Source organism: Phocoena phocoena, chromosome 3 (genome assembly GCF_963924675.1).
Source record: "Phocoena phocoena chromosome 3, mPhoPho1.1, whole genome shotgun sequence".
Taxonomy (NCBI): Eukaryota; Metazoa; Chordata; class Mammalia; order Artiodactyla; family Phocoenidae; genus Phocoena; species Phocoena phocoena.
The window spans coordinates 75,976,959-75,997,225 of record NC_089221.1 but is presented as its reverse complement, the minus strand read 5'-3'; the positions used below and the strand labels follow the sequence as shown (position 1 = coordinate 75,997,225).

Sequence of the window (20,267 nt, the reverse complement as noted above, 5' to 3'; positions counted from 1 at the left end):
CAGATTCACCTTGCCCTACATAAGGAGGATGGTCTGCCTGTCTTTAGTTCAGCAGTTGCCCAAGATACTGCTTTCTCCAGAGCTGAAGCCTCTGTGGCAAGGGGCATCTCCCTTCTCACTGGTCAGAGGTGAGAGGTAGGAACTGGATATTCTGGACTGATCTCTGCAGGCCCTTACTTCCAGGGGGAAAAAATAAAGCAGTTACACTAAAATATCCTAAATTAATATGCTAATATAATTCTCAAAATTAGCCCGGAAAGATTACCCAGGTACCTTATAATGGTCATTTTTAGACATGTGAAATGAACTACTTTTTTCATAATGTCAATTGAACACTTAAAAGTGGAACATTGTAGAGAGGTATCTAATATTATTGGACATTTTACAGGACTCTATTCAAATTCTAAAGCATTCTTCACAAGGTACTTGTCCTGTATCTGTTAATACCTAACTTCAATGTTCCCTCCTTTGTAAAACTCTTCCTGGCCCTCCCACCCCTCCCCTCTCTCCGCCTGCCCCGTTCCAGTGCAGAAACAAACGTGCATACTAACACAAGCCAAGGTAATCACAGCCTCCTTTCTCCCACCTGGTAAATTGTATTTAGTGCAATCTTCAGCACTTTTCCAAATTAAGGAAATAATTGAGGTTACATGTTTACTGTCCAATGTAGACATCTAATTATTTACTAGAAAGGCTTATATTTAGTTTATTTCTTCATAAAATCTCTTTAGCAAGGTTGTCTGTGATAGAATTATCACTTACTTTACACTAGAATCTCTGGATCATTTTTGTGCTGAAGGGAGTAAGTTGAGATTGTGGCGCATTGCCCAGACCTTCCAGGTCAAGGTGCTTAAGACTTACCAGGAAATTCATTGTTGACGCTGCTGTGCTGATAGAGTCGCGACTGTTACCATTTCAGTCATGAGACTAACTGTTGCCAGGGAAACCTGGTGTAACTTGTGTACTTCATAACAAGGACACTGCAGACAGTAGCTCAAACACTTGACACGTTTGAATGAATTTCTGTTTGTAAATATGCTCTGGCAAGAATACCATTGAATATTTTATTATGTGACAAATTTTAAAATGAGAGAAGTGATAGATCATAACTTTTAATTTTAAGGTTAAGAATATTGGCCAAGATGTGTTTAGTTAGCTTGTCTTTCAAATGTTCTAATATGCATTAGTTCCAAGTTCTGTCACCTCTAAATAGAATGTATGGGATCAAAAGAGTGTGTCTCTTTCTAAATGAGAAGAATTTTATAACTTTTATAACCAGATTTATAAATCTGGTGATTTGAGTACTATCTATAATTTTGTGTTGCCTTATGTGCATTAGTAGATTAAATAGGCTTAAAGGTGGCTGGTTTTGTTTGGGAATAGAGTCAGAAGAGGCTGAGATCCAGTATGTGACTAAATATAGCATCAGCACTAAACAGTAGCCTCTGAGCAGATTGGTGTAACTTGTATTTCATTGCCAAAAACAATCTACATCAAACTCAAGCAACTATCCCTGATAAGTTTATGGTTCAATTGTTAGCATGCTAATCAAATGATTTTCCAGAGAAGTTAAAAAAAAAAAGTACCTCAGCCAATAAGTTCTTACACAGTTCATCAAATATTTGTTGAACAACACTATGCTAGGCACTTAGGATATGAAGATCAATAAGAAATGACCCTTCCTGTAGGAACTCAATAATAACTGTGTGGACACAATGATAGAGTAGTGTGCTAGATTCCAGATAGTACTTGGGTTGGAGACACAGGTGGGACATAATCCAGTTACAGAGTGACAGTGGAAGATCCAGGGGCAGTTTCCTGGATGAGGTGATACCGGAAATGTGTCTTAAGTTATCAGAACTAAAGGAGGACAGTAGAAGTTGAGGGAAGTAAGTAGAGGGAAAAGGGAGAAGGGTGTTCACAACAGAAGAAATTATGTAAACAAAGGCACAGAAGCAAGAAAGAGTATGTGTGTTTGAGTGCAGGGGAAAGTGGTTAGGCTAGGAAGTTTAACACTAGAAATAAAATTATTAATTTATAAAAAGTAATCCCTAAAGCATATGTTGATTTTCAAAGCAGATACAGTGATTTTTCTTTAGTTGCTTATTGTATATCTTGGACCAGAACTGGATCTCAGCTGTTTATGGTGTTCAGTTTAACATAATATTACAAAATTCTTATCTAATTGAGTTGACAACATGTGACTAAGAAAATAAAAGTGAATATTTAGCATAGTATCTGGTATCTGCCAGGCACTGCACTAGTATTCACTTATATTTCCATCTAGTCTTTTTATGGTTTTATTAACATTTGACTACTTTAAATGTTGTATTCTGAAATATACAACAAATATGTGAGGTTTAAAAATAATAAAATGAGCACCAGAGTATCTACCCAACTTAAGAAAGAATCTTAACAGTACCTTAGAAAACTCTCCTGTGGCTCCTCCAGTCACATCCTTGTCTCCCCACTTCAGAAGTATGACTTTGTGTTAATGTTCCTGTTCTTTTCATCCTAATTTACTAACTATATTTGCTTTCCTAAATAATATATTTATTGTATTGTTTGGTTTTTTTGTTTGTTTGTCTTGCGGTACACGGGCCTCTCACCGTTGTGGCCTCTCCCGCTGCGGAGCAGAGGCTCCGGATGAGCAGGCTTAGAGCCATGGCTCATGGGTCCAGCCACTCTGCGGCATGTGGGATCCTCCCGGACCGGGGCACGAACCCGTGTCCCCTGCATCAGCAGGCGGACTCTCAACCACTGCACCACAAGGGAAGCCCTGTTGTTTGGGGTTTTTTTCTTTCATTTATATTACATTTATTTGCTTCCTGGTGTTTGCTTTTTTTGCACAACACCAATATGTATGTTTAGTAATAATTCATTCTTACTTCTGTATGGTATTTATTTACTTATCTGCTTTACTATCAATGGACATTGCTGGTGTGTTTTCTAGTTCTTGCTATTTTGAGCTTCTAATGAACATTCTGATATTGTTCCTGGTGCTCATATGTAAAAATATCTCTAGAGTCTGTATTTAAGAGTAGAATTACTGGGTTAACTTCACTGGGTTAACAAATTACTTCTGGAAGTAGTTGTATGAATTATCCTGATCAGCCATACATCCATTCCTCCTGCTTCACGTCATTCTCAGATGTTTGTATTATCTGACTTTTAAATTTTTGCTAATCTGAAGAATATTATATGGTATCCTGTTGTGGTTTTAATTTGCATTACCTTTATTACTAATGAGATTGTATATCTTTCCAATTTTAATTGGCCATCTCAGTTTCTTCATTTGTGAATAGGCTGTTATGTCCATTTTGTTATTGTTTCTTTATCTTTTCTTATTGATTTGTAGATGTTATTTACATATTACAAACCACTGCTCCACTCTTTGGTTTGTCTTTTCACTTGATTGCTATCTCTTGAGAACATTCTTAATTTAAATATACTAAAATTTATCACCTTTTTTTTTTTTTTCTGTATGGTTTACCCTTTAACGTCTTGCTTAGAAAGACCTTACCTACTCTGAGGTCACAAATATATTCCCCTATATTTTCTTTCATGTGCTTTAGAATTTTTCCTTTTACATTTAAGTTCATGTTCTATCAGGAATTGATTTTTATGTTTGGAGTAAGCTGAATCCAGTTTCATTTTTATCCATTTTCATTTTTTCCATTTTGATAATTATCCTGACCCTCTTTATTCAAAAGATGAAACTTTTCTCGAGTGATATTTAAGTGTTTTGTCCAGTAGAAATTTGTATTGTGTTTCTTATATTGTTCCTGGTATTCATATGTAAAAAATATCTCTAGATTCTATACTTAAGAGTAGAATTACTGGGTTAACTTCACTGGGTTAACAAATTACTTCTGAAAGTAGTTGTATGAATTATCCTGATCAGCCATACATCCATTCCTCTGGCATCACATTCATCATATGTTTACTATGTGGATATATCTCACGTAAATTTTTCCGAATAGCTAATCAGTTGTCTGAACTTTATTTTTAAAATAATCCACCTTTTCCTACTGATTTGAAGTGTCACCTTTAACATAGATTGAATTCTTACATTATTGCCTTTGTTTCTGGGTATTGTTCTATTCCCTTCAAAGGTGTGGCTATACTTGCCACTGCCATTCTGATGTAATTTTTGAGATTTCATTGTACATTTAATATCTGGCTGTGCCTCAACATAGTAATAGTCCTCACTTTATTCTTCTGTCCTCACCCTACCCCACTCATCAGTTTGTTAGGAATTTAGCTCTTTTCTACTGCCACCACCACAGCCAATCTCATCTCCTCTTCCACTTCCTTTCCCCATCTCTATTTTTATTAAAATAATATTGGGTTACAGAGATGATAATTTTTACATTATAGAATTTCTTTTCCAAGAACAATTATTTTACATTTGCAAGCAGGCAAATAGTTATGATCATTTAGCTTTATAATATATCTGTTTGACTGTTGCATGTCTCACCATCAATCTTTTTATGCTATCATTTCCCAGTGCATATGTGCTTAATCTTACTTCCTAGGCAATTGAACTAGACAGTGGATTTTAGAAGCAGTTAAGTTGTTAGAGTGACCAGTGGGCAGGATATGCTAACTGATTTGGTAAGGGTTAAAGAAAAGGAAGAAATATAAGAGGTCTCCTAGGACCTGTCTACTCCATTGGGTTGTAATGAGAATCAAGCAGTGAAGTAGTTAAAGTCACTTTAAAGATTTATGGTAGGACCTTGAAGATGGCAGAGGAGTAAGATGTGGAGATCACCTTCCTCCCCATAAATACATCAAAAATACATCTCATTGTGGAACAACCCTACAGAGCACCTACTGAAGCCTGGCAGAAGACCTCAGACTTCCCAAGAGGGTCTTGGTGCTCCAGCTGGTGTCAAGCCTGAGTCTCTGAGGTGGGAGAGCCGAGTTAAGGACATTGGACCACCAGAGACCTCTGGGTCCCTCGTAATATCAGTCGGCAAGAGCTCTCTCAGAGATCTCCATCTCAACGCTAAGACCCAGCTCCACTCAATGACCAGCAAGCTCCAGTGCTGGACACCCCATGCCAAACGACTATTAAGACAGGAACACAACCCCACCCATTAGCAGAGAGGCTGCCTAAAATCAGAATAAGTTCACAGACACCCCAAAACTCACCACCGGGTACAGTCCTGCCCACCAGAAAGACAAGATCCAACCTCATGCACCAGAACACAGGCACCAGTCCGCTCCATCAGGAGGCCTGCACAACCCAGTCACTTACCCACTGGGGGCAGACACCAAAAACAACAGGAACTACGCACCTGCAGCTGGCGAAAAGGAGACCCCAAATACAGTAAGTTAAGCAAAATGAGAAGACAGAGAAACATGCAGCAGATGAAGGAGCAAAGTAAAAACCCACGAGACCAAACAAATGAAGAGGAAATAGGCAGTCTACCTGAAAAAGAATTCAGAGTAATGATAGTAAAGATGTTACAAAATCTTGGAAATAGAATGGAGAAAATACAAGAAAAGTTTAACAAGTAACTAGAAGAACTAAAGAGCAAACAAACAATGAAGAACAACACAATAAATGAAATTAAAAATTCTCTGGAAGAAATCAATAGCAGAATAACTGAGGCAGAAAAACGGATAAGTGAACTGGAAGATAAAATAGTGGAAATCACCACCACAGAGCAGAATAAAGAAAAAAGAATAAAAGAATTGAGGACAGTCTCAAAGACCTCTGGGACAACATTAAACACACCAACATTTGAATTATAGGGGTCCCAGAAGAAGAAGAGAAAAAGAAAGGGACTGGGAAAATATTTGAAGAGGTTATAGTTGAAAAGTTCCCTAATATGCGAAAGAAAATAGTCAATCAAGTTCAGGAAGCACAGAGAGCCATATAGCATAAATCCAAGGAGAAAAATGCCAAGACACATATTAATCAAACTATCAAAAATTAAATACAAGGAAAAACTATTAAAAGCAGTAAAGGAAGAGAAAGAAATAACATACAAGGGAATCCCCATAAGGTTAGCAGCTGATCTTTCAGCAGAAACTCTGCAAGCCACAATGGTGTGTAAGGACATATTTAAAGTGATGAAAGGGAAAAACCTACAACCAAGATTACTCTACCCAGAAAAAATCTCATTCAGATTCGACTGAGAAATTAAAACCTTTACAGACAAGCAAAAGCTAAGAGAATTTAGCACCACCAAACCAGCTTTACAACAAATGCTAAAGGAACTTCTCTAGGCAGGAAACACAAGAGAAGGAAAAGACCTACAAAAACAAACCAAAACAATTAAGAAAATGGTAATAGGAACACACATATCGATAATTACCTTAAATGCAAATGGATTAAACGCTTCAACCAAAAGACACAGACTTACTGAATGGTTACAAAAACAAGACTCATACATATGCTGTCTACAGAGACTTATTTCAAACCTAGGGACACATACAGACTGAAAGTGAGGGGATGGAAAAAGATATTCCTTGCAAATGGAAGAGAGTAGCAATTCTCTTATCAGACAAAATAGACTTTAAAATAAAGACTATTACAAAAGACAAAGAAGGACACTACATAATGATCAAGGGATCAATCCAAGAAGAAGATAAAACAATTGTAAATATTTATGCACCCAACATAGCAGCACCTCAATACATAACGCAAATGCTAACAGCCATAAAAGAGGAAATCAACAGGAACCCAATCATAGTAGGGGACTTTAACACCCCACTTTCACCAATGGACAGGTCATCCAAAATGAAAATAAATAAGGAAACACAAGCTTTAAATGACACATTAAACAAGATGGACTTAATTGATATTTATAGGACATTCCATCCAAAAACAACAGAATACACTTTCTTCTCAAGTGCTCACGGAACATTATCCAGGATAGATCATATCTTGGGTCACAAATCAAGCCTTGGTAAACTTAAGAAAATGGAAATTGTATCAAGTATCTTTTCTGACCACAACACTATGAGACTAGGCATCAATTACAGGAAAAAATCTGTAAAAGATACAAACACATGGAGGCTAAAGAATACACTACTAAATAACCAAGAGATCACTGAAAAAATCAAAGAGGAAATCAAAAAATACCTAGAAACAAATGACAATGAAAACACGATGACCCAAAACCTATGGGATGCATCAAAAGCAGTTGTAAGAGGGAAATTTACACCAATACAGTCCTACCTCAAGAAACAAGAAACATCTCAAATAAACAACCTAACCTTACACCTAAAGCAGTTAGAGAAAAAAGAGCAAAAATCCCCAGAAGTTAGCAGAAGAAATCATAAAGATCAGATCAGAAATAACTGAAAAAGAAATGAAGGAAACAATAGCAAAGATCAGTGAAACTAAAAGCTGGTTGTTTGAGAAGATAAAATTGATAAACCATTACCTGGACTCATTAAGAAGAGAAGGGAGAAGACTCAAATCAACAGAATTACAAATGAAAAAGGAAAAGTAACAGTGAACAGTGCAGAAATACAAAGGATCATAAGAGATTACTATAAACAACTATATGCCAATAAAATGGACAACCTGGAAGAAATGGACCAATTCTTAGAAAAGTACAGTCTTCTGAGACTGAACCAGGAAGAAATAGAAAATATAAACAGACCAATCACAAGCACTGAAATTGAAACTGATTAAAAATCTTCCAACAAACAAAAGCCCACGACCAAATGGCTTCACAGGCAAATTCTATCAAACATTTAGAGAAGAGCTAACACGTATCCTTCTCAAACCCTTCCATAATAGAGCAGAGGGTGCAACACTTCCAAACTCATTCTACGAGACCACCATCACCTTTATTCAAAACCAGACAAAGATGTCACAAAAACAGAAAACTACAGGCCAATATCACTAATGAACATAGATGCAAATATCCTCAACAAAATACTAGCAAACAGAATCCAACAGCACATTAAAAGGATCATACACCATGATCAAGTGGGGTTTATCCCAGGGTTGCAAGGATTCTTCAATATACGCAAATCAATCAACGTGATGCACCATATTAACAAACTGAAGGACAGAAATCATATGGTAATCTACATAGATGCAGAAAAAGCTTTTGACAGAACTCAACACCCATTTATGATACAAACTCTCCAGAAAGTAGGCGTAGAGAGAACCTACCTCAACATAATAAAGGCCATATATGACAAACCCACAGCAAACATCATTCTCAGTGATGAGAAACTGAAACGATTTCCACTAAGATCAGGAACAAGACAAGGTTGCCCACTCTCACTGCTGTTTTAGCCACAGCAATCATAGAAGAAAAAGAAATAAAAGGAATCCAAATCAGAAAAGAAGAAGTAAAGCTGTCACTGTTTGTAGATGACATGATACTATACATAGAGAATCCTAAAGATGTTACCAGAAAACTATTAGAACTAATCATTGAATTTGGTAAAGTAGCAAGATACAAAATTAATGCACAGAAATCTCTTGCATTCCTATACACTAATGATGAAAAATCTGAAAGAGAAATTAAGGAAACACTCCCATTCACTATTGCAACAAAAAGAATAAAATACCGAGGATAAACCTACCTAAGGAGACAAAAGACCTGTATGCAGAAAACTATAAGACACTGTTGAAAGAAATTAAAGATGTTACAAAGAGATGGAGAGATATACCATGTTCTTGGATTGGAAGAATCAACATTGTGAAAATGACTATACTACCCAAAGCAATCTATAGATTCACTGCAATCCCTATCAAACTACCAATGGCAGTTTTCCCAGAACTAGAACAAAAACTTTCACAATTCGTTTGGAAACACAAAAGACATCGAATAGCCAAAGCAATCTTGAGAAAGAAAAACAGAGCTGGAGGAATCAGGCTCCCAGACTTCAGACTATAGTACAAAGATACAGTAATCAAGACAGTATGGTACTGGCACAAAAACAGATATATAGATCAGTGGAACAGGATACAAAGCCCAGAGATAAACCCACGTATATATGGTCACCTTATCTTTGATAAAGGAGGCAAGAGTATACAATGGAGAAAAGACAGCCTCTTCAGTAAGTGGTGCTGGGAAAACTGGACAGCTACATGTAAAAGAATGAAATTAGAACACTCCGTAACACCATACACAAAATTAAACTCAAAATGGATTCAAGACCTAAATGTAAGGCCAGACACTATAAAACTCTTATAGGAAAACATAGGAAGAACACTCTATGACATAAATCACAGCAAGTTCCTTTTTGACCCACTTCATGGAGAAATGAAAATAAAAACAAAAATAAACAAATGGGACCTAATGAAACTTCAAAGCTTTTGCACAGCAAAGGAAACTATAAATAAGACGAAAAGACAACCCTCAGAATGGGAGAAAATATTTGCAAATGAAGCAACTGACAAAGGATCAATCTCCAAAATATACCAGCAACTCATGCAGCTCAATATCAATAAAACAAACAACCCAATCCAGAATGGGCAGAGACCTAAATAGATATTTCTCCAAAGAAAATATACAGATTGCCAACAAACACATGAAAGAATGCTCAACATCACTAGTCATTAGAGAAATGCAAATCAAAACTACCATGAGGTATCACCTCACACCGGTCAGAATGGCCATCATCAAAAAATACAAGCAATAAATGGCTGGAAAGGGTGTGGAGTAAAGGGAACTCTCTTGCATTGTTGGTGGGAACGTATATTGATACAGCCACTATGGAGAACAGTATGGAGGTTCCTTACAAAACTGAAAATAGAACCACCATATGACCCAGCCATCTCACTACTGGGTATATACCCTGAGAAAACCATAACTCAAAAAGCGTCATGCAATGTTCATTGCAGCTCTATTTACAATAACCAGGATATGGAAGCAACCTAAGTGTCCATCAACAGATCAATGGATAAAGAAGATGTGACACACATATACAATGGAATATTACTCAGCAATAGAAAGAAACAAAACCGAGTTATTTGGAGTGAGGTGGATAGACCTATAGTCTGTCATACAGAGTGATGTAAGTCAGAAAGAGAAAAACAAATACCGTATGCTAATACATATGTATGGAATCTAAAAAAACAAGAAAATTGTTCTGAAGAACCTCCGGGCAGGACAGGAATAAAGATGCAGTTGTAGAGAATGGACTTGAGGACACGGGGAGGCGGAAGGGTAAGCTGGGACGAAGTGAGAGAGTGGCATGGACTTATATACACTACCAAATGTAAAATAGCTAGCTAGTGGGAAGCAGCTGCATAGCAGAGGGAGATAAACTTGGTGCTTTGTTGACCACCTAGAGGGGTGGGATAAGGAGGGTGGGAGGGAGATGTAAGAGGGAGGAGATATGAGGATATATGTATATGTATAGCTGATTCACTTTGTTATAAAGCAGAAACTAACACACCATTGTAAAGCAATTATACTCCAATAAAGATGTTAAAAAAATTTATAAAGCACATGTAATATATGGTGTGTTAGTGTTCATGCCTTTGTGAGAACTGAAATTTCAACTAATGAAATTGCTACAATGACCAATGAGAAATATTGAACAAGTCATTTTATACCTCTGTGGCTCAGTTTTTTTGTCTGTAAAATGAATAGGCATGCAAATAAGTGGTAGGCCATAATTCTTAACTTTTATGATTCCATGAAATTATGAAATAATTCTTATTAAAATGATCATTTTATTTTCTTCTCCCATCCTTAAAATGAGCTACCGTATTAGAGATTTCACTGGTTTTCAATAAATGGAAAGGAATACTAAGTTACAGTTTTATCAGTCAGTTGTATTTTGTCTGTAACACTCTCTGAAATAGAAAAGTACTTAATGAGGTCATCTAACAGTATGAATGAATTCTACTTTGCCTTTAGTGTTAATCTTTCAGTGCTACAGAATGTGCTGTTGGAGGAATAACGAAGCCCCCTTAATATCTAACCACAAACACAATGAATAAAAAATGCACTGATTTAATTTAGAAAATGTATTGTAAACATTGGAGATTAAAAGTATTTAAATGGATATTTTCTTAGTACTGTGCAGTTGCCTTTGCAACACATATCTCGAGGGAACATTTTACCCAGTTAATTAGTTAAGTTAGTTTATAGTTCTAAAAAAAAAAAAAAAAAACTCACATTGACTCCAAATTTAAATATATATGGTATTAATCTTGCCCATTCAGCTATATAGCACACTTGCAAATAATCATAATTTGACATTATTCTAAAAAGAGCCTAAATTTTAATTTCTAGATCATGGTTGTCACAGGATTGATGGTGAGTCCCAGAAAGATAACAACAGAGACAAAGCATTTAAGTTCCTTTAATGTAGATAAAGACTATAAAAACATAACTGCTCACAGTAAATTCCATAGAGCAGGGGACTCAGTCATATGCTCGAAGCAGGAAGAGCGACCCTCCCTGGTCCTCAAGTGTCCACAGGCCCTCATTACAGTAAGAATCCCATCAGATTTGAGAGTTACTCCTCACCTCACACATGCTCACCTACCTGCCCACATCTTTCTCGATATACATATTATGACCCCTCCCAACTGTCCTGGAAACTCTGGTGATAAGTCCTCCTGCTCTTCAGTTCCAGATCAGATAAACAACTCTGGCATTTTCAGTGTGTACTGTGAACTAGAAGAACGGAAGGTCAGTTTTTTGGGCATACCCCCTTTCAAGCCCAAGGTCTATTTTTTAAAGCTGGAAAGAATTGGTTGTTGTTAGATTTATACACATGCACATGTGTAGTAGTAAGTGATTTTATAAAGTTATTGTGGTTTAAACAGAGCACATGTCTGTATGTGTATGCGTGTGTATACATATATAAAAAGTACCATTGGATTAACTCAAGGTTATGGAATCTGAAGTCAGAGAAACTCCACTAGCTGTGTTATGTTGAACAAGTGACATAAAACTCTCTGAGTATCAGTTGCCTTATCTGTGGAAAGGAGATAATAGTAGCTACTGCCAAGAGTATCATGATGATTAAATGAATTAGAGTATATTAGGCATTTAATACAGTATCTATTTCAGAGTAAGCACTTGAAAACTGTTAGCTACTTTTTTTTTTTTTTTTTTTTTGCGGTACACGGGCCTCTCACCGCTGTGGCCTCTCCCGTTGCGGAGCACAGGCTCCGGACGCGCGGGCTCAGCGGCCATGGCTCACGGGCCCAGCCGCTCCGCGGCATGTGGGATCCTCCCGGACCGGGGCACGAACCCGTGTCCCCTGCATTGGCAGGCGGACTCTCAACCACTGCGCCACCAGGGAAGCCCTGTTAACTATTTTTAATCACTGTTTTTGTGGATTCAGGATATCTTGAAAATGTCATCCCTTTTCATTTTCCTTGTCCTTTTGAGCTGGCTGTGTTTTAACCTAGTATCTTTTTCATCTTCTATGAAGTTTTCTTAAATTTTAAATTAGCAAAAGAATATAGCAGATTTATAGCAGTAGGAAAAACATCAAATATAAAATTATCTTAACCTTTGGGACAAAAATTTGCACATGTTATTCACTGTTCAAAATACTATCTGACTTATCACTGGATTTACCAAAGTATTAAGATCATCAATTAGAAAAGATTTTTTTCTGTTCTATTCAAATATAGATTTACAAAGAATATTATTTGATAAAGAATTATTATTAGTAACTGATTTTATAAAGTTATGAATGATTAAACAAAACATTTATTAGGTAGAAGACATATATATCATCTATTTCATAATATTATTACTGAAATTTGCCTTTAAAAATTAACATTTCCTTATAGCATTCTATTTCTAGATATTTACCTTTGGTACACTATGACAGTGATCCCATAATCTTATGTTTATGAACTCAATAGAAAATTCTTGTTACACTCTGTATTTTTGTGTTAAGAATAATTTTGTTTTAAATTTAATTTCCAAGTTACACACTCCTTTGTTTCAGAACCTCCGCTCTCCAAAGTATCTGTGGAAATGTTTTTTTCAGTTACTTGTTGGTGTCTCATTCCAAGACCCCCAAGGTTTAGCCTGTGCTTTTTGAGTTAAGACATGCTCCCAATCTTCCAGTTAGGTCAACCAGAAAAATTAAGATATGATAGAAGGTCAGTCGAAGAAATTCATATCAAAACAACTACTCACCATGTCATTATGACAGCCTGCTGTAACAAATGTGCTTCTGTTTTAACTTATGACAATTAATTGCTAAAAGTAATTTAATCTGACAGAGGCAGGGTGTTGAAAGGCTCCTGGAGATGTCATAAAAGCGACCTTTCTGCCCATGTGCTGCCAAAAGCTATTTTAACAAGGAGCTAAGGAAACAGTGCAACTTCTTTTGTACTTTGTTAATTAGTTATTGATTTGAAACAATGCACTTCCAAATACTGTTAGAGGAGTTAGATGCCAGCAAGGTCACCATGTGACAGTCTAGTCCTGATGATCTTTATAGCATATGAAGATTCTTTGAAGCCTTCTGTTCTGTTATCCTAAAATGGAGATTGTCTGGTTTGCTAAAACGACTACAGTTTTATTTTATCATTCATCTTTTTAATTTAAAATATTTTATATAATAATAATCTGATACTTAGTCATATTTTAATTACATGATGTAGTCCAATTTTCAGAATACTCACTTGTGGATTTAGTCTCAAGTAATTACATATTCTACAGAGGAAGTGTTTGTGGTTTGATTAGTGATGCCAAAGGGAACAAGGAAATAATATTTTAGTCTAAAAAAAAGGAAGCAAGATAGAGGTTCTAGAATTCCTTTATTGAATGTACTAGTTGATCTCTTTTTAAAAATTTGGATATATAATTTTAGTTTTGATGATTTCATCATGTTGCTAATAGAAGTTAAATAAATTTCCTGTAATTCTTTTAGAAGAGTCTTCAGATTGCTTTTCTTAATAAAGTACTTAAGTGCAAGTTAAACCTTCAGGCCCTTGTACACGTTAGCTTGCAAGACACTGTGGAGGACAGAAAGATCAGAGGGAGAGCTGGTGTAGCACATGAGTTAACAGTAGGGATTTTCAATTCAGACTTCCTGTGCCCTAATCCTGAATTGCACTAATTAGCTGTTTTCACTTGAACAAGCTACTCAACTTCTCTGTGCCTCATTCATGCAATAGGAATCATAATAGTACCTACCTCATAGTGTGATTGTGAGGATTGAATGAGTTAATACATGTAAATTACTTGATCAGAAACTGGTAAGAGGTAACCACCCAATAAAAGTTAGCTGCTATCATTACTATAATAATTAATAATAAAAATAAATATGATTAGTTTTCTTATTTTTTCTCATATTTTTCTTATTAATTAGAATATCTTTGCTATATATAGGAGATAATAAAAATAGCATGGTAAAATCATTCTCTGTGTTTTGTGATGGACAGTAAAGGAAACATTTGGTGTGACCTTGTTCTAAAATACCAATTTTCTCTTTTACTATTAAAATGTGTAAAAAATTTCAGTTTGTTTTTACGGTGAAAAATCTAGGCTGTGGTAGAGGAAATGTTTTTCTTAGGATAGAGGCATTCTAAAATGCCTGCTTTTTATTAAAACGTTTACACTAATTAGGGCAAGTTGAAAAGTTTTTTTCAAGCTAAATTATTTCAGTAAATAGACAAAACTTCGTGAAAAAGCATATTATGCTAAGCACTAGTTTTATTTTAGTAACTTCTCCATTAACAAGGAATGCATGTCAAAATACTGATATTTACAACTATAAACTGGTGAAATTGATAAAAATTTGAAGGGGCTCTAGTAGCTCTTGTTGGCTGGATATAAAGAAAAGATTGCTCTCACCTGCTGTGATGTGAATGTGAGAGATCATATACCTTTCAACCCAGCAGTCCTTTTCCTGGGAATCTGTCTCATTGGAATAAAACCATTGCTAATTCAAATGTACATTAACATTTTTAAAATATCAATTGATAACCAAAATTTAATATCTAGATTTAAAATCATAAGATAGACTAGACTTCTAATAAATGAATTCTAGAACTGCTACCTTGTCTTCACCTTTGGAAGCTAAAATAGGACTTAAGTTCAAATTTTTCACAAATTTAGAATATCCAAATTTGTTTGAATGAATTAGGTTTGATTACAGCATGTAGAGAAACTATACTATATAATATGTTTGAATTAATATCAAATTTTTTATTATTATATTTTCAAGGTGTTTTAAGAAGTTGGTTTATGACAAAGTAAATAATTATTTCAAGTATGTAAGTAATTAATTACATCTTCGTTATAACCTGACTGAATTCAAACATCTATTATAATGCTGTTTGCCATGCTTCATATTTTGTATCTGTTCAACCTCCCTATAATATACTCTTCGTTCCCGTTTTTGTTCTGATTAAAAGAAGGTATAATTTTCGAGGTTTCACAGCTTAACCTCCTGTGTACAAATGAGGAATATGAGCATCCAAGATGATAACTGAACTACCCGAAGTCATAAAGCTGGTTCAATGGCATTCTCTGGACGAGAATCGGTCTTTGTGGGGTGGGGTAGGGGTTGAGAGAGAAAATATGTTGTCGCTGGCAGATGTACGTAATCCTTCCATAGTTTTAAAATAAATTATCAAATATTTGGGAACGGTTCCTCTTTCACAGTATAATCACAGACAAATCATCTGGTTAACATGTGTCTTACAAAGCAGGGATATCAAATCATAAGCATTTACATTTGATCCACTGATGGCTAACAATAATTGTCCTGCCTATACAAACGCCTCAGCTTCCTAAGGCCCGCAGGAAATACCAGCTTCCATGAGGATTACTTCCCTTCCTCCACTCCCTACATTTCTATAAAATGTTCTGTGTAATGCCTTACTTTCTTAGATAGAGCACACTGGAAATAATTTATCTTTTCTTGATGACCCAGGTTTGACATATGAGTTTTTGCTATATTATAATTATTGCTTTAGATTCAGATATAGATACTATGAGACATACTTAGCTTCTGACTATATACCATTTTGTCCAGAGAATGTTCTAGACTGAACTGTCTGGAATGCTTGGCATGTCTTCAGTGTACTGTCATAATGCTAATTACCTTTAGGATTAAACCTCACCTCTTCCCCAACACACACACACACACACACACACACACACACACACACACACACGGTTTTCTTTTTACTTCTCACTGCTGAAGCACAGTCAGCTCTTCATATCCATAGGTTCCACATTCATGGATTCAACCATTTTATATAAGCAACTAATATAAAACTAAGTCATTTTATATATAGGACTTGAGCAGCCTTGGATTTTGTTATCTGCGGGGGGTCCTGGAACCAATCCACCATGGATCCCGAAGGATGACTGTATTCATTAGATGGCAGTAGCTGGATCAGCCTTGGTGAGCGAGATGCATGCTTGAGGGCCTTCGCATCACATCCATCCTTGCCACACTGACTTTTCCATTCACGTGCCGATTGTGCTAGCACTAAGGTAGCCAATAGCAGACTCTGGCAGACATAAACTGTCTGAGTCTTTCTGTTTTCTTGGTTGTTTTATTGCCTCTTCTGAGATGGACACTGTCTGGTGAGTGATAACATGTGATACAAGGATCTTCACTTAGTATACATCATTACTTTCTTCAAGGTTCTAAGAGCGATCGTAGCAAGGAATTATCACCATCTCCCAGGGTCCTTGCTAGGATGTTGTGGTAGGCAGGATAATGGCCTCCGAAGATGTCCACATCCTAATCCCTGAAACCTGTGAGTATGTTATTTCACATGGCAAAGGAATTTTGCAGATGTTATTAAAATTAAGGACCTTAAAATGGGGAGATTATCCTGGATTATCTGGGTGAGCCCACTGTAACCACAAGAGTTCTTAAAAGTGGAAGAAAGAGGCAGAAGTGGGAGAGAGGGAGATGTGACTCTGGAAAAATGACAGCAAGTTACAAGGCTTCTTGCTTTGAGATGGAGGAAGGGGGCAGCAAGACAAGGGGGCAGACTCTAGAAGCTGGAAAAGGCAAGGAAATGGATTTTTCCCTTAGGGCCTCCAGAAAGGACTCCTTGATTTTAGCCCATTGAGACCTATGTCAGACTTTTAATACACAGGACTATTAGATAATAAATTAGTGCTTTTTAAAGCCACTAATTCTGTGGTAATGTGTAACTGCTGCAATAGAAAATTTAGGCAAGTATTAAATCCTGTATCCTGAGTAGGTACTTATATATCAATCAACTTGCCTTTATCCAACTTCATTTTCTGCCTGCCTTGATCCAGCACCTTCAGAATTTAGTCCCCTTGCACTCTGTACTCCCCTTGCTCCTGCCTATCAGTACTGACTAAGCAACTCCTTCCTGTTACACTTTCTCCCTTAAGAGGCCCAGCACTTCCCTGGCTAGGTTATATTGTGACTTAATCCTAATTGTTGGGCTGGGGTCTGCAGTGGACATGAAAGTGGGGTGGAGGAAGCCATGTTGTCTAGCAAAGGCAGCAGCTTCTGTACCATCTCCAAGCGTGGGGAGAGCACTAGCTTTCAACTGGGAGACATGGGCTACTTCTGCAGGCCCTGAAGGTTCAGGGTAATCTGGGGACTGAGGTGACCCAGTTGTACCCATCCCATGTTTTAGGTTCCACTCCTGAATCAGGGTATTAACCCCACATTGAGACCTGCCAGGGGAGAATCCAGCTTTCCCTGGAGCTCTGCTTCTCTCATAAAAGTACTGGGCCTGGTCCTTAGGTTCTTTGGCCCTCCTGCTGCAGAAGAGAGCCTCTTTATATGCTGCTAAGGAAGCTCTCTGGCTTTCACACTTAGTCTTATGCTGATTAATCACTCTATTGCCTTTGGAAATAGCCATCCAAGTCCATAGTCCTTCTAATGATGTACTTTTTTTTTTTTTTAATTTTATTTATTTATTTATGGCTGTGTTGGGTCTTCGTTTCTGTGCGAGGGCTTTCTCTAGTTGCGGCAAGTGGGGGCCACTCTTCATCGCGATGCGTGGGCCTCTCACTATCGCGGCCTCTCTTGTTGCGGAGCACAGGCTCCAGACGCGCAGGCTCAGCAGTTGTGGCTCACGGGGCCAGTTGCTCCACGGCATGTGGGATCTTCCCAGACCAGGGCTCGAACCCGTGTCCCCTGCATTGGCAGGCAGATTCTCAACCACTGCGCCACGAGGGAAGCCCTAATGATGTACTTTAAGGTGTCAATACATGTACTTGCTTGTACATTCCTTTCTACCAGTATATACTTCCAGTTCATCACTAGTGAAAGTTTTTAGCAGTTGCACTGTTACTATGTACCAGGGTTTATCAGTGCTCCACCTACTACTGGCATTTTCAGCCAGCTGGTGGATAGGTCATCCAGCTCCAAAATTTCTATTCAATACTTTAGAGTCAACTTTTTCAGACCACTCACTGGAGCCAGCTGTCACAGGTCAGTTTCGCTGGGAAGCAGGCTCTGATGCAGAGATTAGCATGTAGAAGATTTGCTGGGAATTATTCTCAGGATAAAAACCTATAAAGAAGTGAAGGCATCACTACTGACCCTCACAGGGTACAAAGATAGTCCTATAGAGTTCCAAAATTCGGGCAAGGAGCCAGGAACTTATTCTCTAGCACTAACCAGTCTTTGGAAGCAGTTTCTCTCCAAGAAGGAAGCATAATCTTGGGCATGGTAGTTCTCTTTCCCTGAAATCAGTGACAGGAAAGAGGGATTTGGGGAATCCTTGGCTGCAAGAGCTGTCAGCCATCAACACTCACAGCAGATGGGAAAATGAGTGCTTCAGTCTTACTGAGGTGGGGGCTTGGGTACTGAATGGTATATCACAGTCAAACTACAACTATTACTATATGTTTTTCTAAATAATATGTTGTTCACTTCAAATTGTTGAGCAGCAAACACAGGCCTAATTGTGTAAGGAAAGGAAAATATTGCTAGTATTAGATGAAAGCTCCTAGTAGCAGATAAGCTGAACACATACTTTGGATCACGCTCTGACTTCAGCTTCCCTAAACATTTACAACAGGCCCCTTATAGGAAACTCAGGAGACAATATAGTCTTAAAAAACATGGCTTTCAACAGTTGGAGCATCTGGCAGAGGAAATAAGCAGAAATATGGTTAAAGGGAGTGTGCTCTTTATATTTACTTTTTTTTTTTGATATGAACCATTTTTCAAGTCTTTACTGAGTTTGTTACAATATTGCTTCCGTTTTATGTTTTGGTTTTTTGGCCCGAGGCATATGAGATCTTAGCTCCCCAACCAGGGATTGAACTTGCACCCCCTGCATTGGAAGGTGAAGTCTTAACCACTGGACCGCCAGGGAAGTCCCTGTATTTCCTGTTTCTAAGCTTACCCTGGTCTATAGCTAGGTCCTACAACACTTTTGTGAAGTATAATGAGTGTCCTCAGCTGAATCAGCAACAGAGCATTAACAGTACACCGTAATCTTATTAGCAAGAGGTTAGGAAAATCCAAATCCAAATCCAGGTCAGGCTCATTGGGTCATTATGTCTTAAGGTGATGATGCATTTGTAGTGGGGGTCATGGTGATGACAGCCTTCAGCATATTTGTGTCTTGAGTCGCATTGCTACCACCTAGTCTGGTTGCTCACAGCATCTGGTGTCCAGCTATCATCCTGACATCTTCCTTCACCATTTTTCTGAAGATTACTTTTTTTACTTTCTTGTGTTATTTCTTCCATTTCCTGTAGTTCATGCCTTTGTCTTTCTTGGTTTATTTCTTATTTTAAAGGTGCACATCTTCCAGTTGTTTCTTCAGAAGAGAGTAATGAGATATACTTTTTTTGTGTGTCTTTATGTCTGAAAATATCTTTATCTTACACTTATGTTTGATGATATTTTAGCTGGGTATAGAATTATAAGTTGGGTATTATTTTCCTTTTGAATTTTGAAGGCTTTCTTTTATCATCCTGATCCTTCTGTTGCTATTAAAAAGTCCAGAATTGTTCTGAATCCTAATCTTTCATTTTTCTGTCTTGAAACTTATAGAATATTCTTATCCTGGGTTCTAAATTTCACAATGATAGACCTTTATTTAGATCTATCCAGCCATTATATTGGGTACTTTGTCAGCTTTTTCAGTTCAACAGCTAATGTTCTGAGATATTTTGTTGTTCATTTCCTCCCTTCTGTTTTTTTGGATAATGAATCTCTTGAACTTATTGTTTGATTTATTACTTTTCTATTTTTTATATTTTTTTGCTTCTAGAAGATTTCTTTAACTTAACCATCTGACTCCTCTATCAGATTTTTCATTTCTGCTATTTTGCATTCAATTTTCTAGAGGTCTTTTTATTTTTTGAATATTCCTTTTA

The 20,267-nt window shown here is 37.0% G+C and overlaps 1 protein-coding gene across 2 annotated transcripts in view; it reads left to right on the top strand.

Annotated features, from left to right (window-relative positions):
- The window catches only part of ARB2A (ARB2 cotranscriptional regulator A), a 384,523-nt gene that overhangs the window by 160,894 nt on the left and 203,362 nt on the right, over window positions 1-20,267 (top strand). The gene's annotated exons all lie outside the window — the stretch shown is intronic.